Raw genomic sequence first — 12367 nt, forward strand, 5'->3', positions numbered from 1 at the left:
TCTCTGCTGCTCCATCCTGTCCGTGCTCCATCCTGTCTCCTCCACTGCCCCAGAAGCCTCTCTTTGCTGCTTCTCCACCTTCTCCTCAACATCAGCAGCAGGTCTTTGCTCCTGTGTCTGCTCCTCCTCAGCACTCTGTGATTGCTCCTGTGGCTTCTGGTCCTCAGCATTAGGTGCTTCATCTGTGGGATCAAGGTGTATGACACCTTCTTGTACTTTAGAGCTTTCACCCAGCTCCACAGTAGCTGGTACAATAGGTTTGGGGGAGGCATAGCTCAAAAAACTCCAAATTGTATGAGCTCTAAAATTATGTACATAGTTGGGGCTGAAGCTATTCTCTTTCATCTGCAATGGCAGAGGATAATTTAGAGCACTTTGTATCATTATGAATTATCTTCAAGCTAAATGAAAAGTATTTTTCCTTACCAGATCTGGCTGTTCCTTCTCAAAGTAGCTTGAAAGTATATATTTTGCATTGATCGGCACCCTCCATCCACAGCTACTTGAATCATTTTGTTGTGGTGTCTGTACAGTTAGAAAAAAATGTTAGAAACTGTGAGCATCAGCACAAAACAAAATTATTCAATAAGTTCAAAGACATAGCATTTAATAGACTTTTTACCTCTAGATTTATTGGCTCTATTGAATCCAAAAGAGAGACATTTGGAGGACAATGATCCAATGCATCTAATAGCCTTCTAATACAACTGCAATATGTATAATTTAGTTAGTATGGTATCAAAATAATGAAGTTTTAAGTTCAAAAAGCACACACAGCACTTACAATTTCAGCTCTCTGTGTGTGTTTTTTAGAGAGTTGAATAGAAAGCATTGCTTCTGCTGGATGTCAATAGACACAAAACTCCAGTGGTCACTGCATAAGGAAAGAAGCATAAGAAAATGAAAGGCTACAAGAGTTCCCAATATTAAAGAAGAATCTTAAAAGAAGTAGTCACCCACATACCTGCTATGGTATGGAAGTAGCAAAATATCAATTACTTCAAAATTGCAGTGTTTGAACCAGCTGGAAATACTCATGGGAGTCTCCTTTGCATCTCTTAATCTATAAGAAATGGCTGGATCAACAATATGGACTGTATGCTGTACAGAGGGGTGAAGCCAGCTTCTCATCATGCTGCATAGGATCAGAACATAATTAGGGTAGGTTATAAAGGAGTTACAAGGAGGATTGATTTGCAAAAAATGTAAAATTTATAGACACTTACTAGAGCATTGCAAGAATGATAGTATCTGAGCAATACTCATTCTTGTTAGCCAATGCTGCTAAGCATTGTTTTGTCAAATCAAAATCATTGACTGAAACTTCATCCTCAATATGTACAACTACATCAGGGCCCAGCTCCTTCAACCTTCTATGTATGTGTAGCTCCTTCTTTCCAGTCTCCACATCTATAACAGATTTTGTTTCTTTTATTTGCTGCTTCAGTGAGTCCTCATAAGCAGCCTTCCCTCTGGTGTTCTTTGAGTGTGTTACCTCAACAACCTTTACCTCATCAACCTTCACCTTCCTTGTAGGTGGAATTAGCAATATATCTCTCATTTTGATGTCCTGCCATTCCACAGGATGAACCAGCTTGTCATACCTCCATCTCACTCTGGACAAAGTGTTGAAGTCTTTGGCCATCAAAGTCACCTTGTGAGCATGGGCTGCTACAAGCATTGCATCCTCAAAATATTTCTCCAGGTAATCCTCTGCCATTTCCTGTAAGGAAAGAATGGCAGTTCTATTCCACCTGAACCCAAGGTTCCAACTGTCACAAATTTCTCTCACCAGTCTTTGAAAGGGTGCTTTGGGTATTGCAAAGCCTATGGCTTTCTGTTGCCTCCTTATCTCCCTTAGCACACCTGCACCCTTATTCAATCTTTTGGCCTTTTGCTTGAGCAAGCTCATTGGCTTACCCTTCCTGCCATGTGCAGCTCTTCCCTTTGGAGGCACACTAAACTTCTTGGTACCTGCCCCAGCTGCTGTTGCTGCACGACCTGGTCCTTTGCCAACTTTCCTTGCAGTTGACTTGGTTCTTGCCATCACTCTGAAAAACTGCATACAAAGGATTGGAAAGAGATCACAGACATGAAGAACATGTTCTAACAAAGAAAAGGCAATCACAGGCGTGGAAGAAACCAAATAGAGAAATTTGCAATAAAATGCGATATGAGCAATTTGGAATTTCAAACAGGTCCACATCGCATTTTGCTGCAAATTTTTTAAATGACATGCTGGTGCACTCCTACAGTGATTTCTATGTTTCTCCAACCAAATACAGTATGAATGGAGTTTATGCAAGAAGATTACAGCTATGGAAGTCACAAAACCAGAACATGTTCTAACAAAGAAAAGGCAATCACAAGGGTGGAAGAAGCCAAATAGAGAAATTTGCAATAAAATGCGATATGAGCAGTTTGGAATTTCAAACAGGTCCACATCACATTTTGCTGCAAATTTTTGAAATGACATGCTGGTGCACTCCTACAGTGATTTCTTTGTCTCTCCAACCAAATACAGTATGAATGGAGTTTATGCAAGAAGATTATAGCTATGGAAGTCACAAAACCAGAACATGTTCTAACAAAGAAAAGGCAATCACAGGGGTGGAAGAAGCCAAATAGAGAAATTTGCAATAAAATGCGATATGAGCAGTTTGGAATTTCAAACAGGTCCACATCGCATTTTGCTGCAAATTTTTGAAATGACATGCTGGTGCACTCCTACAGTGATTTCTATGTTTCTCCAACCAAATACAGTATGAATGGAGGTTATGCAAGAAGATCACATGCAAATATCACACTTGAAGATCTGCATTCCTACAGTGACTTCTCTGTCTTGGTTTGAGTCTATGCATTTCCATGCAGGATGTATTTTTTCTATTTTAGGCAAGAAGATTGCAGAGACTAAGGGGAGAACCCATTGTTACTGACCTGGAATCTATCTGTGGATGTGCTGTGCTACTGAGGAGTAATCTATGCTGAGGATGAACCTGTGCTGCTGGACAAGATGCTGATGCTGCAGAGTATGGAGGTAGGGAGGCAAGAGAGCAGAGACTGGAGGGCAAGAGGTCTAAAATAGGATACCACAAATAAGTGCAAATAGAATTAAAGAATCACTAAATCCCACACGTGTGGAATCTAGTCATTTTTCACACGTGTGGATGGGACCCAAATCTCTTGGAGTTTGAAATTTGGCACGTGTGAAAGTACACTTTATTCCTTGGAACTTGTGCCATTCATGATTTCATCATCAATACCACAACCACTTTTCCCTCCCCTGGATCCCAATCTTTCATCCCTGCCACGACCCTCGCATCTTCCATTTCCTTCTCTCTGATCCTTTCCTACCTAGCACACTCCATCCAGACTGCAACCTGCCTGAAGAAAGTACTGCCAGATCTCCAGGTTACCTAGAGTGTGCAAAGTTCAAGCTAGAGAAAGAGCAGGAGATTTACCAGTGCAACTCAATCAGCATGGAAAAGGAAAAAAAAGGTCAGAATTCTAGTTTGGTTTCAATGTTTTTCAACATTTATTTCTTCCATCCATTGGATTTTTTATGTCCCAATGTCTTCACTCAGCTCCATCCTTCTTCTTACATTTTCAATTAATACTGTTCAAGAATGTGGTAAATCACCCAGAAATTAGATTGTAGGTTGATATGAATAGAAACAAGAAATTTGCAACAAAATGCGAGGAGAGTGGTTTATAATTCTCTAAATAGCCCATATCGCATTTTGCTACAAATTCCTATTGTTGACTCCTTCCGCATGAAAAGTTTCACTCATTCCATTATTTCTCTTGCATATGAGATCATAGTGTCCAGGAATCACTGAGATGAACCAAGTGCTTGATTTGACATGCACATGAACAGAACTTGAGAATTTGCGACAAAATGCGAGGAGAGTGGTTTATAGTTCTCTAAACAGCCCATATCGCATTTTGCTGCAAATTCCTGTTGTTGACACATTCCTCATGAATAGTTTCACTCATTCCATTATTTCTCTTGCATATGAGATCATAGTGTCCAGGAATCACTGAGATGAACCAAGTGCTTGATTTGACATGCACATGAACAGAATTTGAGAATTTGCAACAAAATGCGAGGAGAGTGGTTTACAATTCTCTAAACAGCCCATATCGCATTTTGCTGCAAATTCCTGTGTATTATTTGTTTCTCACTTCTACCTCATTAATTTGCTATCTTTAGCCCTGTGGAAATCTTCCTTGATGATGAGAAATGTTTTTGTTTTGGAACAGCTGGCTCCCAGGCCCCACCTTTCAAGAGGAAGCTGGACTTTTCTGCTGCTATTATTAGACCACAGCAATCACCAGGTGAGTCATGAGATGTCATGAAGGAATTATCTGGTGATATACAATGCATTCACTGATTGCATATGTCAGCATATAGAATTCATAGTATATAAGTTTTTGAACAGGCAAAAAGAAGAGGCTGGAGCAGAGTGCTGATTCTTCCATCAAAAAACAAATGGAACCAGAAGAGGACAGTTCTCCAGATTTGCTCCTATTTGAGTTTCTTCACAAATGCAAGGCTCAGAGTAACTTCCATATATACCACAGTATTTTCAACATGGAGTTCACAATGAGCTCTGTACTGGAGCAGCACAAAGATTTTCTTTCAGACTATTGGGATGTCTCACTCCAATCCTTTGATATGTTGCAGCTACAAATTGAGGATGACACATTCCTCCAGAGATCAAGTGGAAGCAGGCAGGTTGGGTTTCGCAAAATGTCAGGCCTAGCTCATTATATTCATGATCTAGGCAGTGCCAAGATCTTGATTTACCATAGGCAGTTGAGCAACAATGGAGAAGCCATTGTTTACTTCCTAAAATGTTTGTCCAGGGCTTTAGGTGGACATGCTCTTTCATGGCAAAAGGAAAAGATCATTTTGATAGAGAGGTTGTCTGCCATAGATATATTTGGAGATTATGTGAATAAGCAGGCCTCTAGGGCTGCTTACTTTTTGTCTTACACTTCTTATGCATTAGCATGTGGTGTTAAGGAGCCCAAATTGTTGAGAGTTGTGGTGCCATAAGCACATGTAGAGCAAAGGTATGAGCAAAGGGTAAGCTGCCACATGGCATGGAGGAGATATCCCACATGTGAGCAAGCAAATGGATGTAAGTACCCTCACCTATAAAAGGGAGGTTCATTTGAAGTAATATAAAATCAAGCACTTTGCACTATCTCAAGATTCTCTTTATGAGTCCAAGCTAATCTATCTTGGAACCTAATTGACTTGAGATACATGTCATGAGCACTCTCTTCATCATGTTTCCACCCAGGTTCCATCCACCTTAGAGTGCTTTATAGATCCTGAGGCACACATGTTTTGTCATGGTATCAGAGCATAGGTTTAGCTCTCCTAGTTTAGCTCATTAGTAGTTCACTAGGATTGCTCCCATTCCTAGATTAGTTGTAGGCACGTTTTAGGAGCTCATGTTTTCTCCTAGGTTAGTTTCAGTTTTAGAGTGAGTTTCTTTTCTTGAGTGATCTTTGTGAGAGAAAATTCCGTCCATAGGCTTCGGCTCTTTTCGATTCTTCTTGTGAGGTTCATTCTTCCTGAGTGTCCTTTTTTGCTCATTGAGAGAGAAACATATCTCTATTCTACTTCTCCAAGAGAAAGAGAGGGAGATACTCTGAAGGCTATGACCTAGAGTGACGAGCTGCCACACGTAGCAACTACAAGCTTCATCGCGCCACCCCTCGACTCGGCTGGACACCTTGAGCAACGACTCAAAGGGCTCGACAATGCAAATAGCACTCAGCTCTAAAGGATGACTGAACAACAAGCTCCACGCAGTGTGGCTCCTCTCCATTTTCTGAAGCTCTGGAAGTGAGAATTATCTACGAGGATGCAATGCGGAAAGCTAGCTCCAAGAACTCATAGAAACTATAGCTCTTCTGTAGCCCAGGACTTTATCTACGTCCACCCCCAGCGAGCGAATGCCTCATCATCCAGAAGCTTCTCCACCGTCCAACGGCGACCTTCAAACACTATTGACTGTAGAAGCTAGAGTGAGTAGGGTAGCAGCTGCACGTCCGACCTGAGTATCCCGGGCGGCGGCTCCGACGAGCAATCGGCTCCAGCCGACAACCAAAATGGCCTCTGCATCTCCATATTCGACTTGCTAGCAGCAAACAAGGCCAGCTCCATCACCAACGACTCATGGGAAAGTCCAGCAGAACTCCATGCAATCCAACGCGATGCTCCAGTGCAGCAGCCATCTCTTGCACAATAGCCATCTCCGAACAGCCAACATGCTTCAGCGACCAGCTTTGGCTCCCAGCGCACAGACGGATGGGTCTCCATTGACAACAAACGGATGACCTAGCACTCAGCAAACGCTTCAACAACTCCGCCATATACAAGTCCAAGCAGTAGCTCAAGGCCCTCACGGACTCAGCCGCGAACAGCCCGCTCTATGCTTGCAGCAGAAGAAAGACCTCCGAGGTGGAAACTGTTCTTGAGAAAACTAAGGGCGAAGACGAGGAAGATGAACTGCTCCAAGCTTCAGAGCTGCCTTCCCACCGCGTCGCCGTCCTCAACACGTCGCCGTCGTCGCAGAGAAATCTTCAAACCTTCTCTTCCTTCTCCAAGGTCTTCCCACAAAAAGCCACGTGGCAGGATAAGGCTTGACTATGGTTAAGTTAATCCAACCACAGTTAACCTTGGTTAGTTAGGTGTGGTCATTGACTACTGGTTAACTTAACTTGGGTAAATTAATCTTGGTCAGCAAGTAGATAGGGTTAGTTAAGCCACATAACCATGCACAGTCAGCAGTGCCTTCTAAGCACACAGCCCCTTGTTAAGCACAGTATGGAATTCAACATGTGAATCCCTGTGCCACATCATCAAAGGCCCTTCTTCTTCACTAAAGCATCAACAAGCCATAACTTGCAATCCAGGAAGAATTTGAACATGCTCCGAAAAGGAAAAGTGATCGTTTTTTCGAGCTCTACGTGCCTGTCATGTCAGAATCATTGTATGCAATTAGACACTGCCAATATTGAAAGAATTGAATTGGTAAGACCTTTGCAACCATTGGAAAAGCAAAGCATGAATGCAAACATCGATGTAAAAAGCAAGCCGAAAGCACAAGTGCATGAGATGACCATAGCAGGAAGCATGGCATCCACACATAAAGCATCAAGGCACATGGAAGAACAAAGCATCATGCATGAAGCTACACCAAGCAAAGAAGCAAACGAGTCGTCATCAAGCCATGAGCCAAAAGGTGACATCAATGGAATGTATTGAAAAGCAAAAACCTTGCCAACCTTGCCTATGTTTTGTAAATCAAACCTGACCACCTGAGAGTAGCTATGAAAGCACCCAGGGGAGGTATTGACATGTAAAAACCACACTTGACCACCTTAAGTAGCAATGCAAGCACTAAGGGGAGGTGATGGATTTGTAACTCACATCTGACCACCTTGCAGTAGCCAAAGGATTATGGCACCAAGGGGAGGTGTTGAGAGTTGTGGTGCCATAAGCACATGTAGAGCAAAGGTATGAGCAAAGGGTAAGCTGCCACATGGCATGGAGGAGATATCCCACATGTGAGCAAGCAAATGGATGTAAGTACCCTCACCTATAAAAGGGAGGTTCATTTGAAGTAATATAAAATCAAGCACTTTGCACTATCTCAAGATTCTCTTTATGAGTCCAAGCTAATCTATCTTGGAACCTAATTGACTTGAGATACATGTCATGAGCACTCTCTTCATCATGTTTCCACACAGGTTCCATCCACCTTAGAGTGCTCCATAGATCCTGAGGCACACATGTTTTGTCACAAATATCTGGAGGGCTATGGAAAACACTAGCTCGTAAGGTTTCGAGAGCCACCCATGATTGCATCGGACCACACAGTCCAAGAAGAGGAACAGGTGGAGAGAGCTGAAGAAAAGGATAAAGAGACAGTCGACATCAAGCCAATAAAGAAGAAAAAGACTCCAATCAAGATCAAAAAGAGAGTTCCGATCGGCAGGCCCTGGGAGAAATAGGATTTAGTCATCGAATATAGCACAAACATTATATTAAATTTGAACTGATTTGTATAAAGTCTTTGATATCTGGTATGATCTTGTATAAATGATTAATAAGTTGATGATGAAATGATTTGTACATTTACATAGAGTGGTGTCGTTAAATATTAAATGAACAATATATTGAAATTGTAAACAAATTGTATTAAGTTCAGATCATATGTTTCACATTGAAATACTTTTCATGCATAACACCAAGAGTCACTTGTTCCACTAAAAAATTTCTATTGAATGAGTTTGAAAACATGTGGACATAACACCAATAAGTTACAAATGAGTCCTATTCATGTTTACTTGTCCATTTATGGTTTCTAAATATCTTCGATTCCCTCCATTGTCTATGTCTCTCTGCTGCAATTGAATTGTCTAGAGCTTGTCTTCATCTTTGCTTTTGGGCTAGAAGAAAAGCAAGCTTGATTTTGGAGCTAGCAACTTTTCTTTTAGCATGCAGCCTCTGTAGTATGCCTCGGTAAAACCATTGGAAGACTTCCTTCAGACTATTCGCCTTCTGACTCCCTCCATAGTGTTGTGTGTGTCTAAAAAATGCATTACGTGCCATGTAGTGAGACTTCTCCATGCCTTGGGTAGACCAAATAGCTGGGCATCCATACTTTTTGACAAAATAGGGAAGGTGGTTGTATATGATATGCTGTAAGACATAAGAATGCATAGTAAGTAATAAAAAAAAAGAGGATCACACTTAAGTAAAAGAAAAAGACATAACCTTACCATGTAGTGAGTTATATTGCAGGCTGTCCACGCGTCTTTCATTGACTTTCCAAAATGTTTAATTGCCTCCTCAAAGTTCTTGTAATCACTCTTTGTCCATGTTACTTTATCACAGAACATGAAGAGTTGATCAAGAGACCTCCACACCTCTGCCTTCCTATTTCGTGCTTCCCCATCTGCCTCATGATCTTTCACAGCATTATGGACTTGCTTCCACAATCCATAATTAATCTTTGAAACTGCTCTACCTTGCCTTACTTGCTTACTGTGTTTGGGTCGAGACAAGAATCTTCTTGCCTTAACACCACCAATAGAGGGCTTGATTGGTACCTCCTTGCCATTGGTAGACTTTTTAAAATCCTTTGTGATTTGAACATCTCCTCCATGCAGACCTATATCAGATAACACTTTTTCCAATGCTTGAAGAGCATCCTTTCTATTTTTTTCGGGACGGAGTTTCCAAGCAAATCCAATATATAAAAATACCAATTTCTCAATAATTCGACATAGACCATGCAATGTGCAGATGTGAACATTACATAGTGGAATGTCCAGAATGGCCTTGAAGTCAGGGTCAACTTTATCTCTATTAGGTGCTCTCTTCCACCATTTTGAATCCATTACTTGAGCTGATTCTTTGCAGTAAAGACAAGGAGACTTTGAGTTGCCTCCTTTACTAATGTTATACATGCACTTAAGTGTTTTAAGATCCCCGGCCATGTGCCACTCTACTTGAAAATCACCTTTTCCTGCAACATGGAGATTCTCGCCTTGCACTTGTCTTTTGATTATTCTTGGTATTTCCGTGTGGTGAAACACCCAATCTAGTGTTTCATGGTCTTCGGTCTTCACCTACGAGATTATAGAAAACAAAAGTATTACTATATCAGATTTGAAAACAATGACCAAAATCAAGTATAAAACAACCCATGATCATACCTGGAACGAGCCTAACCACCATATGTGTTTCTCTGACTGCACACTAAAATACTTCGAACTCGCTTCAGTCAATGATGTATCAATTGCTCCATTCATCAATGTAATAGTAACTCTTTCCATTTTCTTTTCCTTTACAACCTCACACTCATCCAGTTTGATAACAAATTTCAAAATGCCTTTGCACTCCTCAAATGTTATTCCATAAAACTCGACCATTCTTTTTTGAAGTTGTTGCAGATCTAAAAATATATTGTTCCAAGGATCATACACAGTGGTTCCTTTAACACCATGAAATATTTGCCATCAACTTGATTATTGGATACAAAGTCCTCTACAACATTGCGTTTGACTGTTTTGTATTTTTTTTCCTCAATCAAACCTTTTGCTACACCGCAAGAAAGCAATCCTTTCATTTGTTTAACAGGAAGAAGGTTCGGGTCCATATTTTCTTTTGCAGGCTCCAATAATTTCCTGTAGTAACAACACAATATGACTATATTATTCAGCACCTCCATTCTTATTTTGCGACAATCAACGAAATAGATATAGTCTGGAAGAGAGCCTTTTTGAGTATACAAAATGATAAATTTCAATTTAACCTTGCTTCCTGAATTCGTCGCTTGCATCCACCAGTCCCAGCCTTCAAATTTGCAATGTTTTTAATCTTCCTACTACGTAGTCTGTCTCCAAGCACGGTTCTCTTCTTTCTTGCTCTTGTCAACTCTTTTTTACTCTTTGAATGCTCCTCAATTTCATTCTGTAACTGCTGCTTCAATTTTGCACGAATGGCTATCTCCTCCATCTTGGCCCCCTTTTCTTATAGGTACATCATTTTATACGTTTCCGCAAATGCAGACTGCACTGAAATATAACCAAGAAGTCCATTTTGTCCATCGCTGGCAAACCTCAGTAATGTGGTGGGATTGACAAATGGAGGTGTAGAGTTTTTTACTTGACATTTTGGATATATGCTTCCATCGCACCATAAGTCAATATGTTGAAGCCCTTCTCTTCTCATATTTTCCCGCTGTTGAGCATTCAGCACCGTATCCTTTCGTCTTTTTTGTGCTGGAGCATATTGTTCTTCTAAGTCGATGTGAAGATGGTGTAATCGCTTCTTCTCAGATAGTGACTCACTAGTATCGGCCATTTTTTGTGCTTCTCAGGTTGCAAAGTTTGTTTTTCAATCTCATAGTCGTTTTGTAACATGAATCGTGGAAGTGTGGCGGTATCCATGTGAATATTTTGAAAACTTGCAATCACTAAGTTCAGTGATGGACTCTTTATGAAAGGCCTGCACACGTCGGCCAAAGAGATGCGGAATCTTTGGTAAACAAAAAAAAATCTAAGAGGATATTTAATACAAAATCATGTTAGTCAGACAAAAGATTATCTTATTCCTTTTTGAATTGACAATTCTGTAGTCCTTACTGACAATTCTGAGCCACGTTTCCGTATTTTACTATTTTTGAGGTCTTTTAGGAGAGAAATAAATCAAAAAATAGTGAATTTCTTACAGGGCCCCAAAATGAGTTCCCTTTTTCCCTAATGATACTTTTACCACACTGTATGTGTAGAATCTAACACCTAGATACCTTGGATCTCCCCAAGTAGTTCATTTACCTTAGATCAACTAGCCTGAAGAATCATTTTACAATCAGAAGTAGAAGCTTTGTTACAGGGAAGCCTTATTTGATTGAGCTTTTCAAAGAAAAGGGCTCCAAGGTTAGCCCATCCACTTCCACCTTAGATTTATCACAATTGAGAAGTGTCTCCACAAAATATATAAAACAAGGTCCTTGAGAGTGCTCTCAACGGAAGCAAGAATGGAAGAAGGAGAGAGAGAGACAGAGAGCCACACAAGTTTTGGTGGGTGCAGAACCACCCTAATCTTCTTTTTCATTCATTTATATATGTGTTTGAGTATTGTACATAACTGGGGTGAAGGCACAGTGACCTTTAACCCCCACAACCTCCCACTTAAAGGACAATGTGCCTTTAAGGGAGAACAACCAGTGAGCGTACTATCCAATGCCCATCAATACATGACAATCAAACTGCTGACTAGGTAGACTCTTCGTCAGCATATCTGCAGGGTTATCATCTGTATGAACCTTGACAAGCTCTATGCGCTTGTCCTCAAGTACCTCCCTGATGAAATGGTACCTGACCTCAATGTGTTTGGTCTTTGCATGAAAGACCGGATTCCGTGCTAGCTGAATAGCACTCATGGAATCACTATGCAATGTCGGTACACCTGTATGAATCCCCAAATCTCCCACTAGCCGATCAAGCCATATAGCCTCCTTGCAACCCTCTGTGGCTACAACATACTCAGCCTCTGTGGTAGACAAAGCAATGCACTTCTGTGCACGAGACATCCACGACACTGCACCACCTGCAAAGGTGAACACATAACCAGAAGTGGATCTCCTACTATCCACATGCCCTGCATAGTCTGAATCTGTGTACCCAAGTACACGCATGTCTCCTTTACCAAAGCAGATGCACATCTCCTTGGTACCCTTCATGTACCTCATGATGCACTTAACTGCCTCCCAATGCCTCTTTGCCTGGATTAGCCATATACCGGCTAACAACTCCCACTGCAAATGCAATG

Source organism: Dipteris shenzhenensis, chromosome 33 (genome assembly GCF_047967505.1).
Source record: "Dipteris shenzhenensis isolate YYH24624 ecotype China chromosome 33, Dip_SZ_1.0, whole genome shotgun sequence".
NCBI classification, from domain to species: Eukaryota; Viridiplantae; Streptophyta; class Polypodiopsida; order Gleicheniales; family Dipteridaceae; genus Dipteris; species Dipteris shenzhenensis.